Here is a 6,435-nt window from a genome sequence, read left to right on the forward strand (position 1 = left end):
GTTGGGAGAGTGGGGAAGCAGAAGTGTGTAGACGTGTGCGGGGCGTTTGTTTGGGGCACCCGCCACATGTCTGCCTGTGTGGCGGAGCTGAGCTCCCGGGTGTGGAGCCTTGGCTTCAGGGAAATGATTGTTATAGCACTGGTGTTGGCTTTAAAAATGCCTTTTTAATGGGAATGCATTTCACAGGCAAGAGCACAGAAATCTGGGAAGGCAACATTACAGTGACAGGGTACAGAAGTTCAGCATGTGTTTGTGACTGGAGACGGTTCATCAGTGGAAACAGTCTGCCATCTGCTGTTCAACTCAGGAATAACATCGCCTCCCTTTTAAAAACTCAAGGTTTGACGTTTCTACAAATATTCTGAAACGTACACATTTTGTGCATTCAGGGATAACTTATTAATAAACCTTGAGCAAAATGGACAAAAACTGTTTCTATATACACGTGAAAAATACATTTAAATACATTATAAATTAGCTATAAGGTCAAACAGACTTTATTCATGTTTTTGATCCACTCTATTTCTATACTAAATGTGTATACAGTCATACACGATGCATATGTCACCACTAGTGTAGCTGTGGTTGTAAAGTAGCTTAATTAAATATCCATTCAATTCGTGACCTTTTCCACTTACATCAAACACTTTCAATGCTATCCCTTAATGAACAAATGAATTATGCAGTAACCTGGGCTCAGCCAAGTAAAGTCATTTGCTGCCTAATGTGTTTGCCTAAATAGCAGTGATGAGCAGGCCTACCTTTTAAGTGGATAAGGTACCTCTGTTCAGCTTGCGGTAAGTGTCTGGTTTAATTTAATTCAATAATCCTGGTAAATGAAATAAATCCCTTTTGGGACATCCAATTCTTGGGTAGTGAGATAATATAAAATTAGGTTCACAGAGAAAAATTAGGACAGCACGGTCGATTGAGCTTTAACAAAAAGCAGAAATATTAATACAGAGATATTCTTTATGTTTATAATTTTGCTATAATGAATGAAGGCATCCATGTGGAAAACAATCAGCGCTCAGAATGGGCGACAGCGATTGTGGGGCTTAGTGGGAGAATGCATTAACATTTTCACACACTCCCAATGCAAATTGTTTCACTTAAACTTTTTAAATACCATTTTGTGTTCCGACTTAATTTTAATAAGTTTTCAGATAAGGAAGCACAGCAGGCAGCTGAAAGGCAGACGGCGGCGCCTTCATTCACGAGAGGGAAGGAGCAGAGGATGATGGATCGTGTCTGAGAAATAAGACATTTTATGCTGAATCCAGATTATTCAACTATATTGAAAAAAAATCCATCAATCCACGTTGGACATTAATTTGAATACTTTAAACTTGTGTAGCCGAATAAACCACTTTGCACAAATTAAAACCAGACATTACTGGAAGCTAGCACTGCATATATTGAAAATGTTTTACTTAAAGCAATTCAATTTAGCCCTCGCACTGATACCGTTTCAACACACTCATATATTAAAGGTTTGTTTACCTGCGGTTGTGTTTTGTTTTTGCCATGGAATGAAAACAGCGATGTCTTGTCGCCGTTGTAATAAACACAGTGGAAGTTTAAGTATTAGGTAAGGCCTGTTGAGGCACTAACTTGAACGGATTAGTGGCTGCCAGCAGATAAAACAGTGGGGCCAAATCGAATTATCATCTCGTAAATGTCAGGAGGACATCAGCCCATTAACTGTGTGTTTCAGACATAATAAAGCCGTCAATCATCTCACTCCCATCACTGACCCTCTACTGTAGGCCTTATTCTGCTGTACCTGTGTATCAGCAAAGTGAACTGTTTTCATTTGCCCCCCCCCCCAACCTCAGCCCCCCCACTCCTCTACAGACTTATCACTTGTTTCCTGCAACTACAGCCTCTTGTGAGTCAAATTGATTGAGTCGTCCTTGAACATCTGTTGTTCAGCCAAGCCTCAAAGGTAATCCTGCTAATGGCCCTCTAAGCTATCCACATAAACACACACATAAATAAAAATGTTTCCAAAGAGATTTGGTCATTGACTCGCTGCTAATCAATTCTGCAGCCGCATCTGTTGATAAAGGTTTGGGAAGTACACAGTGAGATATATGTAACGATCAATGCCTGGCACTGGGCTGGCCGGGCAGTGAGTGACAGTCACAGCTCCACCGGGAGTCAACATTTACACACAGATGGACTGGGCCTGTCGGATGTCTTGGCAAAAGGCTGCAAAGCACCCGCACTTACACAAAACGAGGAAGCACTGACCGACAGAATGTTGTCCATCAACGACACAAGGGGCGAAATTACTGGGTTGTGTGAAGTGGAGTCAATAACTGGAAAACGTAGCATTCCATAATTTGAGCAGCGAGGCTCTGGAGCAGACTGATATGACTGCTGCTGGATGAACGCCTCTTTGGAGAGAAGTGTTTTAAGAGTTTAGAAGAAAAGAGAGGGAAGATAGCGCCTGCAGCACATTTACATTTACCTTCATTTTAAAATGGTTACTTACAAAAGTGAAGAGCTTCTAAAAAAAAAAAAGTTAGACTTAACTACATATAATATGCGATCATTTGAAAAAGGTGCGCTTTTATAAAATGTATAAAATAGTTTTCCTTCTGCGATTTTAGTTGGCGCCGGAACTTCTTTCTTCTTTCTGTGTCTAAGAAAAGACAAACAAAAGAAAATACCTGCAGCCTTCTTAACATGATACTCGTGTGAAGACAGCTGGAAATTCTTCCAACACCTGTGATTACAGCCAAAGAAATATCTGCATAAGACACACAAGCCGGGCTTTTTTGGATCAGGGCTGCTGCCAAGTAATATTCATAAATTTAATTTTCAATCTGCTTTCCTTTTATTAGTTTGGGCATTATTAAATGAGATTGCTTCATCTTAATATATTTCCAGGGCCTACCACTGTGACTAGGAGCCCATATTCAAATTCAATAAAACAGCCTGTACTTAGTGCATGGCACTAATAAATGCCAATGTGTGATGCATATGAAGACGGGGCTCAGCGGGACGTCGCACTGAGCAATAATAAAGCTGTGACTGTCCTTCAGAGGTGAGATATGCTTCTCTCTCTACCCTTGTGCACGTCTCCTCATATGGCAGAAAAGAAAAGCCCAGGTGACCTACATACGGAGATAGTTAGGAAGTGGGTGGCTGAAGAGAGGAAAAGCAACATTCATATTTCCCTGTATTTTATTAACTAAACCAGAGAAATCCTTGAGGACTGCAATACACTGTCTGTGTTTCTGTTCTCCACCGGAAGACCAGAATTGTACATCAGGATTTTGACTGCCATGTGACCAGAACCTGGACCACGGGAAGAATTGGGACTGCTGGATCCATGTACTGTGGTGTTTGTAGTAGCCCTGAAGACATAGTACTCAACAGTATCGCGGCTGCAGCTTCTCACCTCTTGGCCTCTGCAGGGTTAATAGCTGGTTCTTTGACTTTTTCCTGTTTTATCACCGGAACCCGACAACTGCTCCTCCAAAGGTTGCAGCTTTAGGAAGCTTAGCCACAGCAGCGAGTGACCTTTACTTTTATTATGAATATTTGTATTTCATCATGATTATAGAGTCAAATCTGTGCACATGATCAGCACAATGGATTCCTTTTTCATTAGTTGTGTAAAATGCCAGTCAGTGAATACAGGGGCAGCGCGAGCCGCGTGACAGATTACCCTCCTGACTGCCCCCCTCGGCTGTGGGGATCTGACAATTGGAATTAATATGCGAGGAGTTTTCCTTCTCCATTTGCAGGCTGGGGTTTTTCAGGCAACTTTATCAGGGGTTACAATATCGAGAGCTTTGCCGAGAGCTTCTTCATCATGCTCACTTCCGAGCCTGCCCAACACTTGTCACTGTCAATCAAGAGGTGATAATACACAGATGATTCTCTCATTTGGTTTAATAAAATCTCCAGGCTTATTTGAACTGCAGTCATTACAGCAAATAATTGCTGCACTGAGGTTTTGGCCCTGGCCATAGCCTGGGGGATGAGGAAAGAGTATTGCTATATGAAGCAATTGCCTGATGTTTTTCTAGCCTTTACTCCCAAGTTGTTCATATTTTTTTAAATGAATATTACATTTGAATCTACATTTGGCTTTCTTTATTCAAACTAACATTGTTATTACAGATTATCTGGACACGGAGTCATCTGTTTTCACTTTTTTATGACTACACTGTCAAGACAGGTTTCACCAGGGACATCCAATTGTAATTTTTAACTGTCATTTTAACCAAATTGTAGATCCGATTCTGTGTGCCTAAAATTCTCTGAAGGAAAAGACTGACAGAAGGAACATATTTCATCTTAAATTTCAATTCTAGCCCTACAGATGAATGTGTGTAGCTGCAAAATGTTACTGAATCCAGAACATTTTAGAGATGAACAATGAGACAATAAAGCATCCTATTCTATTATGGAGGCCACAGAACATTTTAAGTATGTGTTTCAATTCAGCTGAAGTGGGAATCACTTTCTGCTCCACTCTTCGTCTTCACAGTGGTGATCCACACAGTTATCTGGTACAGTTTTCAGGCCAGAAGCAGAAGAAAATTTGACAACAAAACAAAAAAAAAAACTTTAAAAAAAAAAGGAAATGTAGTTGCAATGGATCACATATTCAATATGTTAATCCAATCTCCTCCATTTTAATTACATCCATTAGAATATTTGTTTGACCAAACAAGGTCATAATACTTGATTAAATAAAAGAATCAATGACGAAGGGAAAAAAAATCTCATTACAAAAGCAATGGTGTGGATATTTGTACCCTTGTTTGTGCCACACACTCAATGTCAATGAGGGTAAAGCGGTATTAGCTTATTTATTTGGAGATGGTCTTTGATTTGTACGTGTCAAAAGAACGATGGATGACCTTGTGCTATCAACTGTCCCAACAGTTGAGCCACGGCACAAATGACTTTTGTCAGTGACGTATACTTGAAGCAATATGCAGTCAGATAACAATAACAAAGTCAATAATTTGTATTTACTCTGAAACTTGGACAAAGTAATTTCTCTCAATTAATGCAATCACCCAACCATTAAATTAGTTTTTTTTTCTTGCCCTGAAATAATAATTAGGTGTAATTGTTTGGAAATCAATCAATCAACAGAATGAACTGACAATGAAGCATGGTCAGAACTAAAGCACTATGTGACACAGATGGCTTGGATACGCCGTATCCCCCAAGGGTCTTTTACCATGCAGCATACACACAAATTAAAAATGAAGACAACAAAATGTGAGTGCTATGTTAACTATGTACTTCTCTACAGCACTTTTAATTGCATAAAAGTCAAGGTAGATCTTAGTGAGTACTTAGTAAGTACTCTTAGTCACTCTGGTAATGTATTTATTTATTTAACAGGGTTAACAGTTGTTAGATATACATTAATAGTTTGAATCTGTGTCCAGACTGCCTGTTGTTGTTCCTATCTTTATTTGTACCTGTATTTATTTGATCAGATTATTATCCAAATATACACAAATATTATCTGTTGCTGTAAATTTTCAACTCCCTACAAAGTATGTTTAGAATTTTGAGGCAGATGGTTTATCTAGATAAGGAAAAGAAGATCTGAGATGTCATTAGTCACATCACAAAACATTTAATGCAGACAACATTTTTTTGATCATTTTCATTTTATTTGCTTGATTGTTCACACATAGTATTATAATTAAGTCTTAAAGAAGCAGACATACAACAAAATCGTTTTGTCCTGATCTAATCCTCGGATTATTTGTATTTGTGTGGCAAAAAAACAAACAAAAACCACAGTAATTAGCAGAAAGTTTCACAAAAATATAGTCATTATTTACTCAGCAGTAGGATTAATGTTACTTCTATTGTTAGTATGGTTATGGTTGTTTTGACGTGTGCTTATTGAAATAGTGATGAGTCTTAATTAGTTTAATCTTGCATAAAATATAAAATGTGATTATTAAAAAACATTACAGAAATCATTTTTCTTAAAAATTCAAATAAATAATATTCCTAAATTGCCTAAAGAGCAAAAAATATATTTAAAAGTACTTGCTTTACTTATTTTTTTAAATTATTTGTTATATAAATTGAACACAACAATCCATAACATTTGCAAAACGTCTATATGCACTGTAATTCCGATCTACAAACAATAATAAACGTTTGACCAGTTAGTTGGATTAAAATAAAATCATTATGTTCATTGTTGTTGTCGACATTCAATGCTTATGAATGAAACTTAGATTTTTATTTTGGTTCATAATCCGACAACACGTAAAGGAAGCGTCGTTCTAAATCAATGTACGTTCTCGCATTGCGTGACAGGACCCCTGGCCAATCAGCTGTGAGGTCAACCATTCTTTGAACAAATGAAAATTCTAGTTTGGGGATTGAAACGCCCGTCCTCAAGTTAGATTGAACTCTGCTGGCAGTGGG

The sequence above is a fragment of the Cynoglossus semilaevis genome, chromosome 5, assembly GCF_000523025.1.
Source record: "Cynoglossus semilaevis isolate Cse_v1.0 chromosome 5, Cse_v1.0, whole genome shotgun sequence".
Taxonomy (NCBI): Eukaryota; Metazoa; Chordata; class Actinopteri; order Pleuronectiformes; family Cynoglossidae; genus Cynoglossus; species Cynoglossus semilaevis.